The 23,229-nt window shown below is 39.9% G+C and overlaps 1 protein-coding gene across 8 annotated transcripts in view; it reads left to right on the top strand.

The window, feature by feature from the left end:
- The window catches only part of ARHGAP26 (Rho GTPase activating protein 26), a 416,966-nt gene that overhangs the window by 283,082 nt on the left and 110,655 nt on the right, over positions 1-23,229 (top strand). The gene's annotated exons all lie outside the window — the stretch shown is intronic.

A 23,229-nucleotide genomic window follows, 5' to 3' on the forward strand; every position in this document is an offset into this window, starting at 1 on the left:
TCTGCATGAAGTTTGTGGGAGTTGATAAATTACCATCTAACCTGAAATGTAAAAGATTTAAAATGGAGAATTTAGGCTTAGCAAAGGTTGGAATGGAGGTTGTAGAATGCAGGTCTAGAATATCTGGGAAGAAAAAAGAACCGAGGAACCAAAGGGGTGAATCTCTTCATAGGATGCTAGACCAGCTGGTGTTGCACCCCCCTGACAGATCTGACATAGAAACACTCTAACACCTCTCCTTCTGATTGTCCTCATCAAGGGGGCCTTAGTAAGTCCTGTCCATTGTAAAATGTAAAGACTCTTGGCCTGTTCCACATCTTCCATAAAATAGCCCTATATCCTGGAGACCAAGCAGCTTCAGACACAACTCATGAAGGCCTCACTGCAGATGACTGGGCTCCAGGAACTCCCATCTTCAACAGGTCACCATAGCTGTGGAGCCACCTTTTCTGGCTTTCAAAGGCCCTGCCAACTTCTTTGTGCAAATATCTTTTGAGGATGAGTCTGAAATTTCTAACTGGTGTGAGGAATTTCTAAAACAAAATGTGCAAAGAGAAGTGGGTCTTTCAGACTTTGGGTCTCCATAGCTATCTAGACTCCCCCTCCCCTGAAAGGGTCTAAGGCCAGGAACACTCACTGCTCTGCGGTTTCTCAGTGATAGAGAGGAGCTCTAGCAGTTGGTGCCTGGATTCCTCTTCTTGGGTGCAGGCAGAGCACATTTGTCATTCCCCAACAGTGTTGGCCAGGAATATCCGTAAGGCCCTGATTGCCTCTCAGCTTTGCCACCAGCCTCTAAAGGCAAACTAGTCTCTGTATGGCCTTTCATAGGTTTAACATCATTGAGGTGAATCAACACTGTAACTACATCTCCTATCTGTTGTGAAGGGACAGGAAGTGGAAGGAAGGAAGCAAGAAAGCTAATGAAGAGTAAAAATAAAGTATTAACAAAGACTAGGTTCCTGCATTTTCTGGCCAGTAACATTGTGGTAACTCTGAAAAAAAAAAAAAAAGAGTTTAAGCTGCAGGTAAAGTAAGCCTGGACACCAACATGTATCTATCAGGGCTGGGACTGGGATGAGGCAAAGCGAGACCCCTGGGGTGCAGCATTTAAGGAGGCAGTGATCTTTAACAGTCCTGAAAGTAAGGACCTCTTTAAAGATGCAAAATTTAAAGAAGTGCAAAAGAGGTGCTCACTCTCAGACTTGTTGCAGATGATCCCCTCTCCTGTCTCTCTTGCCTGACCCTCATCCTGGCCTTGGCTGCATGTAAATTCCCCTTTTGGGCTTTTTTTGTTAGTATGAAGACCTGAGTCCTTCCTCTTGTTCCCCTCAGCTGTGGACAGTGATTGGCAGTGCTGGAGAAAAGAGAGATGGGTTCAGTCGGTCTTTAATTAGCCCTCTCTGCTACATCTGGAATTTCATAGCAGGCAGTGGAAGAGGGGATTTCACATACAGAACTTTGGCTTAGAGAGAACTTTTCAGGAATGCGTTTATTGCAGCTTAGCATGGATAATTGAAAATTGCCATCACCCCTCCCATCACCCCCAAACATCAGTAGTTGAAAGCTGGCTGTATGCGCCACTGTGGCAAAATAGGAACAGGTGGGGTTGATCTGCTTAGGAACTGGGAAAGTGACTTAGAGACCTGTGCAGCCACTGTATTCTTTGGGCTTCTTAAGTACTTTGTCAATGACTGACTGGTGGAATAGGTGATGTGGTGGAGCCATTTAAGCCAGTCAGTCATAATAGAATAAATGAAATTGACATGGCATTTTCATTTCAAGGAACCAATTCTCCAGTCAGGCACATTATCTCCTTACCATGCTCTGCAAATTTGGACCCCAAAGGTAATTTCCTGCTGAATTGGGCAGGAATAATATTGGCCATGGAAAAGGTCCTCGGATTATCATAGTATCTTATTTGTCATACATTTAATTTTTCCTTGGTTTCTCATTACTAGTCCTGCAGAAGTCGTTTCCTTCCTTTAATTTAGACTCTGGAGTACTAAGAAGCCTAGCCACATCTGAGTGCAAAGTCAGCTAGGGAGGAGTAAAGGGTGGGCGGGAAGGAGAACACAGGGGATCTAGATAGTTGCACAAAAAAAGTTAGGTTAGGTAAGCCTGTGGGGGAAAAACAGTTTTTTTATCCTGTGAAGTAAGCATCTTTGCTGCTGCAGCAGAAACCCACCTCCTACTCCCTTTACCCTTCTCTGTTATCACTCCTACATGCCTGTAAGGTACCTCTGCTTTCTGGCCTTGACTTGAGCCTTTGCTACAAGCTAAGGTCCTCACATCTTTGTACTTAGCATGGGAGAAAGGCAGACAGGGAGATCACCCAGGAAGCTCCATTTGCCGTTTCAGAGTTAACTGTGCTGTGCAGCTAATTTGATTATCACATCTAACTGAAAACACCTGTGGGGCCTGCCAGACAGAGTACAGCCAGCCTGGTTTTATGGGCCCCATACAAACCCTTATACTGTCAGACTGGATTAAATGAATATTGAATATTGAATATGTTTTTCAAAAACATGTGTGTCCTCTGAGCAAGTACTTGCATCATTTCAGTGGCTTCTTGGGATAGAACTAGAATGCAGAGGACTTCTTTGCCTTTGGACTCCTGTCCCTATGGCCTTAGTTTAGTCTTTGTGAAATTGATCCGATGGTGCAAAATGTCTAGGGAAAATGAATTTGTTTGATGCAGGCTCTCTAGGGCCTGGACAGAATCTAGACGTAGAGGTAAGATAAAGAATTCTCCCATCACCAAAAACCTGGGCTGATATTACCTTACATTCTCTTCTCCCCTCTTAAATGACAAGGTCAGCTGTCACTTAGGCTCAGGACATTTGGATGGGGAAGAGCTCATGTGAAGCCTTAGGAGCATGACCTAGCTCTGGACAGTGGGGCACTGTGCACTACTCCAGTAGGAGTTCAGATGGCAATTCCAATAGGAGAGCGCCTGTTCTTATTACCTGTGAGAAGGGAGTTGGCCTGATCTATGTAGGACTGATAGGATCCTTTCACTTATTGAAATATTGGGGTACCTGTCACATGTAGATGGTGTTCTAGGCATGGTGATGTAGCAGTGACCAAATCAGACAAAGTCCATGCTTTCCTGGAACTTAAACTTTGAGGAGACAGACAGATATTTACAAATATTCATTGAGCAACTACTCAATGTCCTGTAAATACAGCAGTTTTGTTTAAAAATATGGTATGAAAATGCAGACTAAACTTATCAGGAAAATAATTTCAGGGAGTGTTAAGTGCTTTCAGGGAAGGGCTTACAGTTAGAATGATTGGAGTATGCAAGAAGCTGTTAGATCAGGTGATCAGAGGAGATGTCACTTAAGTCCTACCTGAAGTGAAAAAATAAAGCCATGTGAAGAGTTAGAGGAAGACTTTCCCAGGTAGAAGGAGTAGTAGGTACAGATGCCCTGAGAAAGGAACCTGCTCAACATGGAAACACACTTTGGCTAATTGCAGGAATGGTGAGGTCAGAATGATATGGGTTGGATTTGGAGAGCTAAGCAGAGGCAGTGTTTGGGGGGCCATGGGGAGAAGTATTATGTTCTGGTTGTAATGAGAAGCTATCATAGTGCTGAAAGGGTGACTGATACATGTTTTTGTTGTTTTCTCTAAGTTAGCCAAGCTTTGTTGATCCCTGGAGAGTAAGCTGAATGGGGGTGAGAGTAGACTTTAGAAAGCCAGCTGGAAGACTACTGCAGTAGACCGAAACAAGGATTGTAATGTCGGGAGTGAGGAAAAGTTGTCAAATTTGAGATAGAACTTTGAAGACGAGGCCAGCAGACGTAACTGATGGGCTTGATGCTGCATCTGAGGGGAATCAGGGATGACACCTGAGGTTTTGGCTTTCCATAGATAGAGAAGACAGGGAGGTCTAGTTATGTTGTATTGATGAGATAGAGTGTTGGTGTCAGGATGAACATGTCAAGAGTTCTGCTGAGAGCTCTGAGCATAGAGATGATTTTTCTTTCGTATATATCAATACGGAGTTGATGAAATCACGGAGAACACATCTTTGGGTAGAGGAGATGACAGTCCTGAGCACTACAGTGTTGGGAGGTAGGGAAAGAAGGAGCTAGCAAAGAAGACTGGAAGGAACAAGCTGTGATCAGAACAGAAGCCCTGGGTGTGTCTTAGTTAGGGCTCACACCTTATACAGTGAACCAAAATTGAACTCTGAAAATCTAAACCTGCTATTTGGGGAATAGGAAATGGTAATGACCGTGTAATCAGTATTCCACTGATGTTTTGAAAATGGCACATCATTTAAGAGTGGAAGCCCTGGAATCAGATAGATCTGAGGTCAAATTCCAGTTACACCAGTGGAAAATGAATTTGGGGGGTCTCTTGACATCTGGACTTCTGTATCCTCATCTATAAAATAGGGAGAATAATAGGACCTACCTCAGAGTCATGTTGTGAAGAGTAAGTATGTTGATGAGTGCAAAGTGCATGTCGCACTTTCTGGTATGGAGTAAAGGCTCGAAAATGGCAGCTCATACCGCAATAACTCTTAGGTGTTTTCCTGGGAATGCTTAATACTTAGTGCAATACTGAATTATATGCTTTTTTTTTCATACTACATTCTACCTCCATATAAGCATTCATTATAGATCTGAAACCAAGATAATGGAAATGGATCTATAGCTTAGTTTAAGGAAACCCCTCCTTGTATTTTACTTATTTCCTTTCCATTTTCATAAAAAAGAATATTCCTTTTCCAATCATAAAAGTCTAAGTTATCTTGTTTTTCCCATGGTTCTTTTTCTACTGTGTTGCTTACCTTTATTTGGTTATTCATAGCTAAATATTTTTTTGTATTCCTAAAGATAAAGGGTCATCACTGTTCAGTTTACATTTTCCTGGACCACATCAGTAAGTTATAATTACTAAGAACCCCTGCAGCATGTATATCCACCAGCTGAAGGCAGTCCTTATCCTTAATGCACATTAGGTAAACTAGAGCTAGAGGTTTTTTCTTTTTCTTACCCCCCACCACCTTAGTCACAGGCTACATTGTTTCCCAGATATGGTCTAGTTTACATGATTAGTGATCCTAAGGCACAGACAATAGCCACCTTCCTAAGGAGGCAGATTTACCATTTGGAAATACATCTAAAATTCAATTTTATTTTTGCCTCAAGTGTACTCTCCAGTAACTGGTCCAGTGATCATTTTTTGCCATGGCAAAATTTATCTTTGTCTCCCTTTCTCCTTTCCACTCTTGTGTTCTTTGTGGGGTAGGAGATCAAGTCTGACTTGTCTGTCCCCAGTCTCTAGTCTGTTGGCTACATTGTAGGTTCTCTTTAAATATCACTTTAGTTGAAAAGAATCTGCCCTTTCTGTTCTCTTGCATCTTACTTAATTCAGATCCAGTATATCTTTATCTAGTCTTACGTGTTGGGACTTCCCTCTCTCATTAGAAGGCCTTGAAAGACTTCATTTGCAGAAGACCCGTGTTAAATCGTTCCACATGATGTTCTTATAGTATAATTTTAGAGCAAATAATGTTTCCCAAGATGAGACTCTTTAGCCCTCTCCATGTTCACTTTATTGAAGGCAGGATCTAGATGTCCATGTTGTTGACCCTGATAGCACACCACCAGCCCAGTCCATCTAGATGCATTTTTAAAGATAAGTTTCTTCATCATATGCCATTAAAATAGAAAAAGAAACGAAAATGAGAATGAGGCTGATTGGACTGCTTGTGTCCAACTGTGGACTCTGAATTCTCACTCCCTGTGCTGATTGAGTTGTGATGGTTCTGGACATGAATTTGGAATGCATGGAGAAGCTGCTCACTCCTTGTTACTCCCTTGAGCAGAATGCATGGATTGCTTATAGGAAATTTGGCAGGAGAGCAGCGCAAGGATTATGGCCTAAATTTCCATAGAACCAGAGGGAGGTTTGTTTGGAACCAAAGGGAGCCCTGCCCTTTTCATTGCCCTACTTGAAGCTGACATCTGCACCGTGCAGCATGGCACTAAGGGATGCTTGATCTGGAAACTGCTTCCCCTCTAGCTTTGCCTCTCCACTCTATGCCAAGGGCCTGATACTCTGAGAGTAACCAGCAGGGCCCACTATGTGCCTCTCTGTCTTTTCTTATGTCCATATCTCTCTGAAATGCTGCACAGGCAGAAATTGCTGTTCCCCACTCTGACCCTGTGCAGTGTGCATAGCATGGTCACAGCCTCTGAAACCCTTAATTCACTGGTTTTTCTTCCACTTTGTTATAGGACAAGCTCCTTGATGATAGGCCCAATGTCTGCTTCATCATTGGTCCTACTCTACCTGCTGTGCTGTAGGTGCTTTACAGAGCTTCTTCTGGTGCGAGTAGGGGAGGCCTTCAGCAGATAATTACACATACACATGTAACTATAAAGTGCAGTGGAGTACTGGAACTATCCCTAATTAAGAGGGGTGGGAGTGAGCTAAGGAATCAGTAGAAGTTAATTTGGTTAAAAAAAAGACACAAAGGAAGAGTCTCCCAGATAATAACTTTTGTGAAGGTAGCACTGTAGTTGGAGTGCAGAGGAAGGACAGCAAGGTGGAGATTCACCTAGAAGAAGTATCCAGGGGCAATACTATAATTACATATAATGAATAATTTCTAAGTGAAGTAACCAGTTTGAGTTTCATAACCAAATAGGCAGTAGTGAAAACCAGATCCTGTTCAGGCTGTCCCTGTCCCAGACTTTGAGGTTGGTGGTGGCAGATGCAGAGTGCCCAAAGCCTTTGTTCAGCTCAACCAAGTGTTTATCCTTTTCAATTGAATTTGAGTGAGTGCCAAAAGTTAGCTGAGGAGTCTCAGCCCTAAAGTGGCTTGTGGATACAAGGAAGGAAGCAGACCTCCTTAACCAAAAGAATGCCTTGAAATTCAAATCATTGAAACCATTTTGGTTGTGATGATGATGATGATGATGATGATGATTCTTCTTTAATGCTTTCTTATAATATTTAAAATATTTGGCTACACTTGTTTCTATCATGCAAGAAAACTTTCAGCTTCTTAAGGCGGATAGATTGCCCATCAGTGCTTTTCACAGAGAAATAAGACAGAACTCTTGTTTTCATCCTAGTCTTAATTGTCAGAGCTGGCCATATGGAGTTCCATATGGTGGGTGCTCATGTGGTTTCTACTGACCATAAAAGACCAGGAAGTTGATCCTGGTTTTTTTAGAAGAATATTTTCTCTTCAGAGTGTCTGGGAAAAGAATTATAAAGCTGGATATAGCCATTCAGCGAACTAGAAAACTTCATCCCCTTTCGGGCCACTAAAATGATACAAACCCCATTGTCTCTAATTTATGTAAAATTTTGACTATGGGGGAAATGAATTTGGACCTCCATCTTTATTTTTTGTTTATCATACAGGCAACTTTTGTCAAAACACCTAGATCCCCAAAGTGATGAGAATGTGAGAAATTAACACAGAGCCATAAATCCTAACCGAGTTCCCTTCGCCTTGGACATTGTTTCTAGGGCTTATTACGTGGAGATTGAGCCAGCTTTCCTTGTGTTAATCAAGATATTTCTTGCCTTTCCTAGCACTTTACACTGCTACTGAGATGCTTCCAGTATAAATTGTTTTCTCTAGCCTAAGTGCACATCTTGATTTTTCCCTCTCACTGGGGGGTCTTGGAACCAAATAACTTGTTTTAGTCAATATAGAAGGCACTGCTGGGCACGATAGGTTTTTCCCATGCTCAGACATCCATGCATGCCTGGAGCCACCGTTTAATTTGGGATCCTGCTCTGACTTTTGCTAACGCTTATATGTGCGGGTGTGTGCTGTCTTGTGAGCCCCCATCCCCACCCCACAGCCTCCCCTCTTGCCTCAGTTTCTTTTTCTCTGTCTCATTTTTTTTCTTTTGTGCTATATTTTTGGTTCAACTCCTGCAATGAAGTTTATAGATTTTTTATAGGCTTGCTGGGTCACATTCCATTAAGTTTCCCAAGCACTAGATAAAGTATTCACCAAGGTCAATGGCATTGTGACCTACATTTGCTATCAGAGGACTCAGGTACACTGTACGTTAAGATTTATGCAGAATCCAGAGTGTGATCACTACCTCTTTAGAATTCAGATCTTCCTGGCAATGAGTGCCCTCCAGAGCATGGAGATGTTAATAATATTTCTTAGACACACACAGATTAAGGTGTTGCAAGGCTATCATGTTGTTTCTACATGGGGAACCAGAGCTGTTACCACTTGTGCTGTAAGAACTTGGTTGTTACATTGGAATTAAAGGAATTTGCCCTTCAGCAACTATAAAAGGATGAGTATCTAACTGTTGTGTTTGTTTTGAAAGCAGTTTAGTGCCAGAAAAGCCTGTTTGATAGGGTTCAGGAGACTACAGTCCCTTCTAACCCCTCTTTTACTCATGACTAGATTTAATATATGCCAGCCCCTAAAATGTCCTTCACCGTGCCATCTGCACACTCCAGCCTAGCCATTGTAGCTTTCTTTGAGTTCTTCAAATGTGCCCTCCAGTCTCTGGCCGTAGAGTCTTGGTTTGTTACCTCTGCCAGAATACTACTCCTTCTTGTAATTAACCCCTACCTGTTTTTTTAGAATAGTAAATGCTGCTTAAACAGGAAATCACCTGGAAGTTTGTTAAAATTGCAGATTTTTCTCTGATTGGCCTGAGATCTGATAATTCTGACAAGCTCCCAGATGAAGCTGGGACTCCTTTGGTCTTTACTTTAGTCTGAGTCTCTTATTTTGCATGCGTCTGACATTGTACTTTCTTTTCTAAAACACTCCTCACAAATGTATGGTTTCTTAAATTTGTGCCATTATCTGATTACTGTTGATCTTTCTATTACACTGAGTGCCCTATGAGAACAGGGACCACTTAACAATTTTGGCTCACTCTTGTTTTCCTGACCCATCACAGTATGGCAAGTAGGGCCACTGTGTACTTAGGATAGGCCAAGAAGTAGTTGACTATAGTATTGGCTGTTGACGGAATGGTTAACTTTATCGTTTTGAGATGACAGGGAAATAATAAAACCTGGGATTTTGAGACAAACTGTAAAAATTTGGTCATGATCTTCACTTCTTTCAAGAAAAGAGCTTCCTGGAATATTTAAATTTCATGTGCAACAGAAATAACCTAAGGTAATTTTGGACTGAGGTGATCCCATGGTGCTTGGTCTTCACAATGTGAAAGGACAACATGCCCAATCAGTGGGACTCTTGACTTGTCATTCCCAAGTATTATATTTCTTTTTTTTAAAACATTGTTTTTATTGAGATAAAATTCACATAACTTAACCATTTTAAAACATACTATTCAGTAGTGTTTAGTACACTGACTTTGTTATGTAAAGATCAACTCTGTAGTCTATTTTTAAACGCTTTCATCAACCCCTAAGAAACCCTGTCCAAGGTACCATCTTATTGGCTCAGCATTTCCAAAACTTTGTGGTCTCAGCACCTCTCCACACCCATAAAATTACTAAAGGCTCCATCAGCCTTTGTTTGAATTGTATCTGTATTGACAGAATTAGAAATTAAAGCTGAAAAAATTAAAGATCTATTTATAAACTCATTAAATGGCATTTTACATTTTGAAAATCTCTTTAAGTCTGACTTAGCAGAAGGTAATTAGATAATAGTGTTTTCTTCATTAAATCCATTGTCATACATTTTGTTATTGAAGGATCTGAACAAAATCAGGCCACCAAATCTATGCAGTTGAAGAAGGAAGAAATATTTCTACTAACCTTTTTAGATAATTTTGGATACTCTTTTTTGTTAATACACCAAAACTCACCAAGTGATAATTTTTTAAAAATGTATTTCAGTGTGGAGAATGAAATCCTATCAGTGAGCTTTTCATACAAAATTGCACTGAAACCTCTATGGGCTTACCTTGCTCTTTGGCTCTTGTACCCACCATGCATGATTTTTTAACGTGTATTGGTCACTTGGTTAAGTATTAGTTAAGGAAGTTATACAAATCTTCCAATGTGTCCACATTTCATCATAAAATATTTTAAAAATCACATTTGTTAGCATCACCAGCAATCTCATTAAAAAATAGTTATTAAGTGTTGGGAAGCTGCCAAGCCCTTGGTGGCCCATCCAAGTTGTCTAAAATTATACTTTTTTTGCTTGAAAGAATGGATTTTATTGTTGCAACAAATATTATCAGTTTTCCTTGAAGCAACAGAATTATTTGGTTCATTTCTGAGATTATAGGTGCCAGATATTGAAGTCTGAATAACCATAGTTTGTCAATTGTTTTTTCAAGTTAAAATGGTATGTTATGTTAAAAAAAAAAAAAAATAGGTTGGTTTAGTTGCGACTCAGTTGCACAGCTGGTTTCCCTCAAGTCAGTTTTGGTATGCAGCAGAAGTGCTTTATGCATATTTCTGACTTCATTACAGTATTAAAAAAAATGTGTTCTGAAAGGCCAAGATTTAATAAAAATTTTTAATTTTATCAAGGTTATTTTTTTTATTTTTTTATTTTTAGATTTCATTTATTTATTCATGAGAGACACAGAGGCAGAGACATACACAGAAGGAGAAGCAGACTCTCTATTGGGAGCCGTATATGGGACTCCATCCCAGGACCCTGGGATCAAGACCTGAACCAAAGGCAAATGCTCCACCACTGAGCCACCCAGGCACCCTTATTAAGGCTTTATTTATTTATTTATTTATTTATGTATTTATTTATTTATGTAAAACTGGGTTTGTTTTGTTTTGTTTTTCTTAATCTGTTAGTTTGTGGTGGTAAAGACTACAATGGCTGTTGGTATAGCCTGGGGCCATTGTCTGGATTAATTCTAAGGCCACAGCAGTTTCTTTGACCCTTGTTTTTGCATCCCAGGGCCCTGGAAAAGGTCTTGGAAACCTACCAGGAGTCCATGGACCACACTCTGAGAACTATTATCCTAGTTAAAATAAAAATTACAAAATAGCTTTCTAATAAATACACTAATTGCAGCTATTCTTAAGAAAAGTATACCTGACTACAAGGCAAGTAGTGGAAGAAATTTCCCTGTTAATGTACTAAAGCAAATGAACCTGACTGTACAGAAATAGTACCTGAGAATTCGATGAATTCTACCTAAGCAGAACTAACTTGAATATTGCCATTATGTTGCCTATTAACATCTAGGATTTTTGTTACTCAGTTATCTCCAACATAGATGATTTGGTGACCCCTTTAGTGGGACGTATTTTTTTTATAAATGATAAAAATCTGGAGATTTTTGAAAATAGCTTTTTGTAGAATTTCGATTTTTAAAAAAATGGTAGTTCAGACTTGAATTCCTAACTTCTCAGATTTCTACTTATTTTTTATTGTTCAGAAGAGCTGTTCGTTCATAGCCCTTTCTCAGTCTTTCTTTTTAATTTGAAAACCTAAGTAATTTAGAACTCAAAATTCTCATTTTAAGTTGGCTCAACTCTTCGTTCTAGAATTGTGCTTGTATATTTGACTATAAATTACAATGTTCAGGTTCAAACCATATAGACTTACTTGATCTTTTCATTGGATAGCATACCTGTTGTATTTCCTTTTGAGTGTGGATTTCTTCTAAGCATATGGTTTCCAGTCTCAGTTTAACAATATCATAAGGCAATTTTTTTATTTTTTAAATTTGCTATATTTTTTATAGTTACTTTACTCTTCATGGTGAGTTTAAGTTTGACTTAAAACCAGTTTACTGAAACAATCAGGAGGTTTAGGTGACTGAGGTCAGCGTGAGACAATGGATTGAATTATCTACCTTCAAAAGCTAGTATGTATTAAATCTACATTAGCTGGATCATTTTGTCTAGAAAAAAAGGGAAGGAAAAACTCCTTAGGTAATACTACCAATAGGCAGATGTTATAGGAAAAGAATATTCAGTTTATTGTGAAGAGAGCACAAGAATTTAAATCATGGCTCTGTGTGTTCTTAGCTAGATGACCTTGAACATATTACTCAATTTCTCTGAGCCTCAATTTCCTCATCTGTCAAATTGCAATAATAACCTCCCACTCGTGGGAATTGAATTTACTAGTATAACATAAAGAAGTTAACACATAGCCTTAAACTTGATAGACTCTCAGTAAATAGAGTTAATGTATAATCTGAAAATTTATTTTGGTGTAACTTTTATGAAAGTGTAGAATGAGCACATGTCAAAGATTTATGAGATTACCAGTAGAAAATATAAGTCAGTTCAAAAGATAATAGAAACTTATTTATAGAGTGAATGATAGAAAGAACTCTGAAAATATAATCACTAAGTTAGATTTAAAACTGGCTAATGCTCTACAGGGTAATAAGATCTTAACTTTTGAGATTGTCTTTTCTGCTGAAGAGAAATTATTCACATATGTTCCAAACAAAAATAATTGGCAAACTTAACAATTTTAACTCAAGTTGAAATCAACTCTAATAGAGTCTGAGTCCTCACTGGTAGTAAGTAGTAAATCAAGCAAAAGTTACATTTCCCTAGAGAATTAATTAATAGGGCTTGCTGGCAATGGTGCTGTTTTAGGTGGGTGGATGTAGCGGAATGCAGAGTCATCGGTGTCCATTAACTTGGGCTTTAAAATCATGTGGGACTCTTAGTGAGACCTGGAGATGACTTGAGGGTAGAAGGGGCTAGAGTTAGCTTTGAAACCCCTGCCTTAATCAGATCCTAGAGGGGCTTCACTGTCATTGAAAATCTGGACTAGATTTAAAAAACAACAGCCCTCTAGTACAGGGATACAACAGGGAATTTACTTTTCTATCTCAGCCTGGGATCTGTAAGGGAATTTATAGCCACATTTAAATTTATTCTACCTTTACCTCAGTGATACTGCTTGAGCACTGGCCAGAGAATATGTACTCAACCTGTGGCACCTATGATTTCCGTAAATAGAGCTCCTCTGCAGATGAATTCAAAATTAAAAACACACAAGAAAACAATCCACTATCAACCAGAGACCAATGGCAACAATGTACGGAAATATCAAAACCCATGAACTCCAAATAATAAAACAGTAATTAGGAAAACCACAGAAACCATAAAAATAACTGTTGAAAATAATGAAAAACATATAAAGGGACTAAAACCAAAAGAACAGGCAGAGCTGAAAGAAGCATGTAGTACTTAGAGAAATAAAAAATAATTAAAGTTAAAAACTCAGTTGATGAAATAAATACCTGAGTAAACAAAGCTGATGAGAGACTTACCAAACAGGAAGATAGACCTTAAAAAAAGTGCCAGAATGCAATCCAGAGAAATAATGAAATGGAAAATATTTGAAAATACATGAAAGACAGAATTAGAAGGTCAAAAATATGTCTGTAGGAGATAGAGAAGGTGAGATGGAATAATAAGAAGGATCATTTGAAGAGATAATGGCTGAGAATTTTCTTAAATTTAGGTAAGTGAAACCTCAGATCCATTAATCAAGACCAACTTTAAAAAGGAGAAAGAAGGCTGAGTCTGCATAAATACACATCATATAGAGAACATTCTGGACAAAGAGAAAAATCTATAATGAGAAACTCTTGAATTATGACCAAGAGCCCAACACCATGGCCCACATCACATGAAAAACTAACAAAAGAACTTCCTGTCATTAGCCTTGCCCTTGGCACCTCCAGTCCTGGTACAGCACTAATGCATTGAATGATGCAGACTTTTTTTCTCCTTGAACTTCTCTTTTGTGAAAGTGGTTTTAGGCTGGTATCTTTTAGGTGTAGCATTTTATAGCTGAACATCATTTGTTTCACTTCCTATCAATTTTAGTCTTCATCATCTCCATTGGTCCAAGTTTTGGGGGTTAACCTTCCTTCTTCCAGATTTAAGTTTGTATATAGAACCAGAATTGTCACAGTTTGGCAATTGCCTTAGCTTCATAGGTAGGATATGAAATCTCTACATTTTTGTTGTAGGCTTGACCTTTGCTTCTCTTTTCTGCTGATATGAACCGATCCATGTACCTCCTTTTTCTGGCTTGCAATAAAGGTCTGAAGCTATACCTCATTTTGGAAGCATCCCTGGGAGTGAGTTATGAGCCAAGACACCTCACCTGTGGACAATCACAACAGAGTTAAGAAAGAATGAGAGTGAGTGCCAGCAGGGGGATGCATTTTTAGAGATATGGACAATACCGAAAATTGCTCCAATCCTGATACAACATTCCTCATTTCTTTCTCATTATTTTTTCATTTTGTGTTCAGTGCTAGATACCAACCAGTCCCATGGTGTAGGATTGTGACTTACATACCACCCGTGATTTCTCTCCAGGGGAGTAGTGCTTAAATATGTGCTTGGTTGGGCCTCCAGATAGTCCTTCTCCTTCCTTTGGTTTCTGTTAACAGAAGGAGAATGTTTTCTCAGCCCCCTGAGGGATCTCTTTGTTATTACTCATCATTGCTACTGATTGTTCCCCCTTCTCTTTCCCCAGCATCCCACCACACAGTGGTGCTTGTCACATCTAATGTGCTTCAGAGAATGTCTTTCTTTAATTACTTTTCATTGTTTTTTTTTCCCCCCTAACTCAATCACACACACTGTTGCTTTGAACAGTTGTTTCCTTTCCCCCTCTGTCTGGAAACAGATTATTAATTTTTTTTTCTTTTTGGTCATTGCTATAATTGGAATACCCACATTTCAATTTCTGTTGTGTGCGCTACCTAGAATTTAAGTGGACGAGACAGAGAGAGAAGCTGGAGGGGAGGTGGTCATGAAACATAAAAGCTTTTTATTTTCATAATGGCTTGGAGCGTGCCCTTCCTAGGAGGGGAAAACAGCTACCATGGCAACAGGTGCTGGTTTGAGGGGAGGCTGTAGTGGAGCTGGTAGCACAGGAGTCTGGAGAGTATGGAGCATTAGTAGCAGGGTTTTTTCTAGTGGTTACTGCCATTTTTCATAATTGAGATTCTATGTTACATATAGTTGGGTAGGTTGGTGTTTGGTTTTGCTTCTGAGTGGCAGAACTATGAGAGAACAGAACTGTTAAGTCACGGGGGCACAGGCTTCTAAGCCTTCCTCTTGTCTGTAACAGAGAACCGATCCAGTAATCACCTGGGTGAGGAGACTACTCTGCTTTGTGCAGGCATGTGCAAGCCTTCTTCATCCTTCCTCTTCTCTCTCCTTGATGCAGCTCAGGCATGGGGCTCCCTCCTGGTACATGCCAGTCTGCTCAATGGGGAATTACCAGAGCATGAGTCTTCCCCGTCAGGTCTTCCTAGAAATGCCACCTCAGCTGCTTTCAGAGCTTCACCTTTACCACAGACCTCAATACTAGCCTCCAAGTGTGCCTTTTTTTTTTTTTTTCCAGAATGCTGAGCCTAATGAAGCTTGCCCAACAATGCTTAGTTCTGCTAATCACTGACTTCCTGCTGCCCCTTAAATCGAGAGATCGGAAACAGATTCGGGAGTCAGAGCGCCTTTCAAAAGGAGAAGCAAAACTAAGTCCATACAAATACACATCCTGGTGAAGCTGCAGAATACTCTAGACAGAGAGGAAATCTATAAAATAGAAGTCTTGATTAATAAGAGCTCCACAGCCATGGCCTACAACTCAAAGTTGGTTTTTAGGACTTTACCCTCTTACCCTGTGTGCGCATCTTGCGTTGCCCACCCAGGCTCAGGGTAGATGGATTCTCAGCACACTGCTCATGGAATACCACAACCAAAAGCTTGATTGCTTATCTGCTTCACTGATACCATTCCATGCCATCTCATCCTCACATCTGCCTCTCTGAGCCTTCTGTTTAAATTTTTCTTCCTCCTTCTCTTCACCATCATCATCACTACCACCACCACCAACCTGCTGTGCACAGCACTGGGTAGGTTTCAGAGCCTTTTTCACTCTCTTCCTCACTTTGTCCTTACAACATCCCTGTAAAGTAGATCAAGGTAATAATAATGACTCTTGTGTGGACTCTGGCAGCCACAAACATTTATATGATGCCTCCAAAATGCCACAGCACTCACTGGGTTGGGTGGGATATTTTGAAATCAGTGGGGTACATATTCTGAAGCTCGGGTGCCTTCAAGTCCTTTGGCCACCAGCCTGAAAATAGTTCTAACAAATATGTATTAAGCACTAGTCCTGCCAGGTGCTGGGCATACATTGATAAATAAGGCAGATACAGTGTTTACCTTCATGGAGCTTACAGATCAGGTGAGGGCGGGATTACATCATTTCCTTCTCAGCTGTTTTCATTTGTGGTTCTAAAGTAGCCTCCCAATATAATTTATCCTTGCCCAGATTCATAGGGGTTTATTATCTCAATAATATTTTTCATCCCCATTAAGTTTCATGAAAGATACCTGGATAATAAATACAGAAACACCTTAATAGATGTAGAGCTATATTTATCTTTAAAAACAGAGAAGGCTGTCTTTGATATGTCTTATTATTTAGCTGTTATTTTTGGTCTGCTTGCCTGCCAGAAGAATGATTATTAGGTCTAGGCCCTTAATAAAGTCACTGGATCAATAAACATTTAGAAAAAGGTCGATATCATTAATAATAAAAAAAAATGCAACTTAAAGCCAAATAGACATGATACTGTTTACTGCTTATTAAAAATTTCAAAATAATAATGCCTTAGGACCCCTAGAAACAGGCATACTGAAACATTGTAGGTGAGAATGTAAACTGATAAAGATCTTCTAGGTGACAGTTAAGGTAATACATATTAAAAGTATTTATACCTTTTCATTCAGAGATTCTATTTCTATGAATTTATTCTAGCGAAAGAAAGTTGTACAAAAACATTTATGTGTGTGTAGGTTTACTGCAGTGCTACTGGAAACAAAACATGAAAAACAGAAGTGATTTTTCTGTTATTTTTATAGAGAACTCTGAACCCTGACCTTTCACAGAGTAGCAGGACCTCCTGAACCTTGCTCTTTTCTCCCTTCAAGTTTTCCAAACACAAATGATCTTTTTAAAGTGTTACTCTTTTGTTTCCTGTCCTGCTTTAATGATTACTTACCTTTTACATAACTCAACCAAAGGCTGGTACATGGCAACAGGATTATGGTGTGGTTATCTCCTGCTATGTGAATTTTAGGAAGGTAGCCTTCTGTTTGCAAGACTGAGCAGTCAATGTTTTAGTGACATGTTTAGGAGGAGCTGCTTCCTAACCAGGTTGGGGCAACAGAGATGGACGGCATGGGGGGAGCAGCCATAAACGATGGGGCATTCTCAGTGTTGTGTGGGAAAACATGGGAAAGATTCAGGCGATTTCAGCTGTGCTAAATAGCTCTTGACATAGACTTCATGTCTATGAATGCCTGAGGAAAGGAAGCAAACTCCTCTAGAATATAACTTTTCAACAAGTCTCTGGTGGGCATCACTGATGCCTGTGTTTGAAGGTAGGACTTCTTAATTGCTCATGTGTTTGTGTGTCTGATTTGTAGTCTTCTGATTTATAGACTTCTAGACTCAACTCTGATGAAAGAGCTCATCTCATATGTCTCCCTTTTGAGAGAGGCCTTCCTCAACCTACCTATGTTGGTCCTTCTCAGTAGTTTTTATCACATACTATGGTTTAATTTCTTTTTCCACTTTTTTTTTTTTTTTAAGATTCTATTTATTTGAGAGAGAGCGCGCGCGCACAAGCAGGGGGAGAGACAGAGACAGAGAGAGAGAGAGAGAGAGAGAGAGAGAAGCTGACTGCCTGTTGGGCCTGGAGTCCAGCATGGTGCTCCATCCCAGGCCCCTGGGATCATGACCTGAGCCAAAGGCAGACGCTTAACCATCAGAGCCACCCAGGCGCCCATTTCATACCACTTTCTCAACGTGACATTCTTACTGTGTTTTTGTATATTTTCTGTCTTCCTAATTGGAACACAATGCCAGTATATTGAAGGAGGGATCTTGTCAGTCTGGTTCACTGCTATATCCAGTGCCTAGAAGAAATCATGGCATCTCATAGGTGTTCAGTCCATGGTGGGGAGGAGCAGATGTGGTACATTTAGGAACATGCACAAGGCCAGGGTAGTTGGGAGCTGTGAATGAGGGCAGAAAGGCATGACAAAGGTTTGGAGAGGTAGGCAGGGTCAAATCATGTGGGCTATAGTGAGGAGTTTGGAGTTACTTGAAGATCTGATGTTCATTAAGTTCTTTCATCTCTGAGGATTTATACACGATCCATATTGGTTCACTTAAGTCAGCTGTTGATGGCTTTCCTACTGGGATTTGTGCCCTGTGGTGTCCCAGAAGTACACCTTTAGCCTACACTACCTTTTTCATTCCTGCCTCCACTGTCATCAGCTTGGCATTCTTCACCCACCTTTCCAGATGAGCCCAGCAAAGCAAGGTGACAATAGCTAAGGTGCCAGGCTTTGATGCCTACACAAGTTAAAGCATTCCAGAACTTTGTCACTAAACACTTTGATTTCCCTACTGAAGTGTTAGGTTTAAGCTTTGTGAATGACACTCTTTGAGAGCCTGAATGATGGGGGGATCAGGAGCCCAGATCTCAACTCCACTGTTTAAATCATTTGGCATCTCTGTTACTAGACACTCCCTTCTGTTCTCTGCCTAATGATAGGTTGGATTTCTCACATTGGATCCCTAGTTCCTTTTTGACACTGCACTTTGTTCTATAATTTGCTTCCAAAGGAGCATAATTCAACGAGCTTCTAGTTTTGTACTGCCTATAAGGAAGATAAATCAGATTTTGCCAGGCATGCATTGAAGTAAGAGCTCTCTTGGCATAATTCCCTGATGAATCTATTTTTGTGATTAAGGCAGTAAATATAACAGAAGGGTTTGTGTGTTTACTCTTATTCTAACTTGTACCACTCTATAGAAACATTATTATTTTGTAGATGTAAATAAATAGGATGAACTACTGTTTGACTTAGGTTTGAGCTTACATGGAAATTTAGGAGATAATGGTTTAGTGCAGTGAAGAGATAGGAGAAATTGGCATGAACATCATGAGTAGCGAGGCATATGAAGGGGTAATCCACTCAGATTTTTTTTGTCTTTCATGGGCTGTGAAAAGAATGTCTTTTAAGGAATTCTCTTCTTTAGTGTCAGACATATGAACATACAGAATGTTGATGTTCTATTTAAATAACTTTGTGGATGTTAGAGATCTGAGACTTCTTTTATTGTTAGTATTAATTGATCTCCAGAAAGTTCCCAGGGAGTGTCAATTCCTATACATGAAGAGCCATAAACTCTTCAGGAAACTTTGAACTATTTCTTTTTTCTCTTAGTTAAATATCTTTCTGGAATTCAAAAGTTTTGTGATAGCTCATGTAGGCTTATAATTTTTGGTCATTTTGGTACACAGGCCCTTAAAGTAAAGCCAGCTCTTTCAACCTCAGCCTATCAATTTGTTTCAGACTCATGGTAGGGAATACAGTTTTCTGTGTGTTTCCTTTTGGGTAAAAGTACCCTCCTTTTCAAAAATATACCCTATGAGTTGTTTCCCTGATTTAAAATGTCTCCCTGAGGGGCGCCTGGGTCGCTCAGTCGATTAAGTGTCTGCCTTCAGCTCAGGGTCCTGGGGTCGAGCCCCGCATCAGGCTCCCCGCTGAGCAGGGAGCCTGCTTCTCCCTTTTCCTCTACCTGCCTTTCCCATTGCTTGTGTGCTCAAGCTCTTGCGCTCTCTCTCTCTCTCTCTCAAATGAATCTGTAAAATCTTTAAAAATAATAAAATGCCTCCATGAAAGGAGATAGATAACGCAAGGTATATGTATGTAACTGTGCCTACATATATTTTTTTCTCTTCTACCAATCTGTCAGTCTCTTACTCTGAAGCTCTCCCATAGTCCCATCTGTAGATTTGGAATCTTGGTTTGTCCTCCAGGAAGGAGTAGGTCCTTCCCATAAAAACAAGATTTGTGTTTCATGGGACCTTGGGAATTCTGACTGCTTAGTGTCACAGCTGCTGTTATGATTGGGACTAAGCCACATGGTGAAGGGCCAATCCCTTACCCTTTGATTTAGTTCCTTTGTCCTTGTCCTTGGATCTGTAAAATGGGACTAGTAATATAGGTCTGGCTTCAGAAGACTACTGTTTATTTTAATTAGTTAAATGTTGTAAAGGTGGTTGAATTCAATGGGCTTTATAGATGTTTATATGACATGTTTAATATCAGTGCTGTTTGTGGGTGACTTTTAGCTCGGTAACAGGTGAACCAGCAGCTAGAGGCTGTGACTCTAGGCCTTCATTTCACGTTTGGCTCTACATTCTGTTTTTCTGCCAAGTTCCTAGTAGAGGTCAGCACAGTGACTAAGGGGAAAAATGTGGATCAACCTCACGGACTTACCATGTTAGCACAAATATAGGTGCAAATGCACAGTGCCTGCTTTTAGTTACTCAAATAAATATGAAAAGTGCTATATTCTAGTCTTTACATGTCTTGAATTCTCTGAATGGGTTTTATGCTGGTTTATGAAGTTCTTCTGTCTCTTACATCACATGGAATTTTAGTCTGTAAGTCTTAGTAACTGAGACCTCTCTGAGTCTACAGAAAGGGTGACAAGTATTATTTATCCCTCTGATTAGAATTTTCTCATTGCTTTTCATCATCTCATTGTGTCAAGAACAGAGCTCTTAAAGTAAGCTCTATAAAGCCCTATAGAATTTGCCATCCCCCAGTCCCATTGCCTATCTGACTTCCCTAATCCTTTCCCCTGTGCTCACTGTGTGGGAGACATGCTGGCTTTCCTTAGGTAGTGCCAGCAGGCCACACATGTTCCTACTGATGGTATCTGCATCCTTTGTTTGCTCTTTGTAGCTTTCTTTCTGGAGATTTGTGAGACTTGTATGGCTTGCTTTCTTCCCTCCTTTCAGATTGTTCATGCATGTGTCTTTCTCAGTGACATCTTTCCTGACCATCCTGTCTCAAATTGCTGATAGTCCCTCAGTCCTCTCTTTCCACTGTGTATTATATTTACTTATTGTCTTTCCTACCCCAAAATAATGTAAGCTTCTTACAGCAGGGAATTTGGGGAAGTGTCAGTGTTGTTCACTGCTCTATCCCTAGCACTTAAAGCAGTCCCTGGCACATAATGGACACTCGAAATTATTTGATCACTGAAAAATACCTGATGCATTGTTGGCCACTGTTCTCAGTCACATCGTACCTCTTTCCTTGGATAGAAAGTCCTAAGGCAACTTCTCTATGACCTGCCTTTTTGGACAGTGCTAGCCTAAAGGTGATAGGCTGAGCTACTAAAGGAAGTGTTACCAACAAGAACTGATGTATTTGCAGCACTTGGTGACATCAGGTTGGCATGCACATAGGCAACTTTTAAACCTCCTCTACTTATACTCTGGCATCTCTCTCTAGATTGGAAAACAGAAGCTTCAAAATAAATAAATCATTGACAATGAAAGTGAAAGGACCTTAGAAACTGTAAAATGGGGCAGCTCCAGTGGCCCAGTGGTTTAGCGCTGCCTTTAGCTGGGGGTGTGATCCTGGAGACCCGGGATCAAGTCCCACGTCGGGCTCCCTGCATGGAGCCTGCTTCTCCCTCTGTCTGTGTCTCTGCCTCTTCCTCTCTCTATCTGTCATGAATAAATAAAATCTTTAAAAAAAAAAAAAAGAAAGAAAAGAAACTGTAAAATGCTTTGAAAGTGATAATGCCATTGGACTTGAGAATGTTCCAAATTGTTATACAATTTGAAATAGTTAAGTAATTTGGGGATCCCTGGGTGGCTCAGCGGTTTGGCGCCTGCCTTTGGCCCAGGGCGTGATCCTGTAGTCCTGGGATCGAGTCCCAGGTGGGGCTCCCGGCATGGAGCCTGCTTCTCCCTCCTCCTGTGTCTCTGCCTCTCTCTCTCTCTCTCTCTCTCTCTCTCTCCCCCTCTGTCTATCATAAATAAATAAATAAATAAATAAATCTTTAAAAAAAATGAAATAATTAAGTAATTTTCCAAGAAGAAGGGTTCTATGGGCCAGCTTCTCTGTAGGTTGGGGTTGGTTTTTCTGTTTTGTTTTTTGTTTTTGTTTTTTTAAATGAGCACTATTCTTCCCCATCCAGGCCCATAGACTACAGGCTAGAACCTGAACTGACCACGACCAGAGAGGGGAAAGCTCGGCAGTTAACACCTGGGTGAAAGGCATGTGCCTTCTTTGTGCGTAGACTGTTCAACTACCAAGTGGCTGAAATAGTGTAAGCCTAATAAAACTCAGGTTGGTCTGTTGTTACTCTTTAAACGACTGTGACTAGTTTCAGAAAATGAGGCAGCAAAAGTATAATTCTCATTTTTAATGAAACCCAGCCTCTTCTGAAGGAGCCAGTAATTCCCATGACCCAGATTAGTTTTCTACCAACAGAAAAGTTTAGAGTTTTTATACTGTTGATGGGCAGAGATGAACCTAAGATTCTTGTTTGCTTTCAAAACATCCTTTTAAAAAAAAATAATCAGGTTCTTTTACCCATGATCTCTTTAAGGTTAGGCTTTGTAGAAAAGAAGAGGGGTACATGGGACAAAGAGGCAGCCTATAGACTGTATATAATCTATGTCACATATGTTTGTACGCACAGGACACATGCACACTGCATTGTACCAGAGCATTTAAGAGCAGTAGCTTTGGGATCAAACTGTAGACTGCCTGGCTTCAGATTCCATCTTTACCACTTATTTGATATGTGACCCTGGACAAATTTCTGAGTTTTCTGAGCATTAACTTATTCATGCAGGATAGTAGTAGAAGTTACCTTGTAGAGTTATTGTAAAGATTAAATGAAATAATCAATGAAACACTTAATTCCTGACTAAATTACTCAATAAGTGCTAATTTGCTGTTATTACTGAGGATAATTTTAATGTAATCTGAAATAGGCAGGAAGTACCGATTTTCAGAAAGGGATGACAAAAAAAAAGACACAGGAGACACTATTTTAGAAGGTTTAGTAAGTGTATTAGAAGGAGATTGGTATAATATTGTGAGCTTATGGTATATTATTATATAATGCATATTAGGTAATGCATGTAATAATGATCATCACACCTTGTGAATATTTTACGACCTTCGTACCTTCTGGATGAGCATTGTGGCCAAAGAGAGCCGTGTGGTTTGTTATGTGCTTTCACTTTCAGAGTGAGCTGCTCTGGTACTCCCAACAGCTATCTCCAGTTTGGCAAAGACTCTAAGACACCAGTAGATTACATGGAGTTTAAACCAGACATTTAGTGCAGTTGAGCCTTTAGATGAAGATAGCCTTCCAAAGTATGTACATGTCCCTTTTCTTTCTCTCAATACCTG

Source organism: Vulpes vulpes, chromosome 2 (genome assembly GCF_048418805.1).
Source record: "Vulpes vulpes isolate BD-2025 chromosome 2, VulVul3, whole genome shotgun sequence".
NCBI lineage: Eukaryota > Metazoa > Chordata > Mammalia > Carnivora > Canidae > Vulpes > Vulpes vulpes.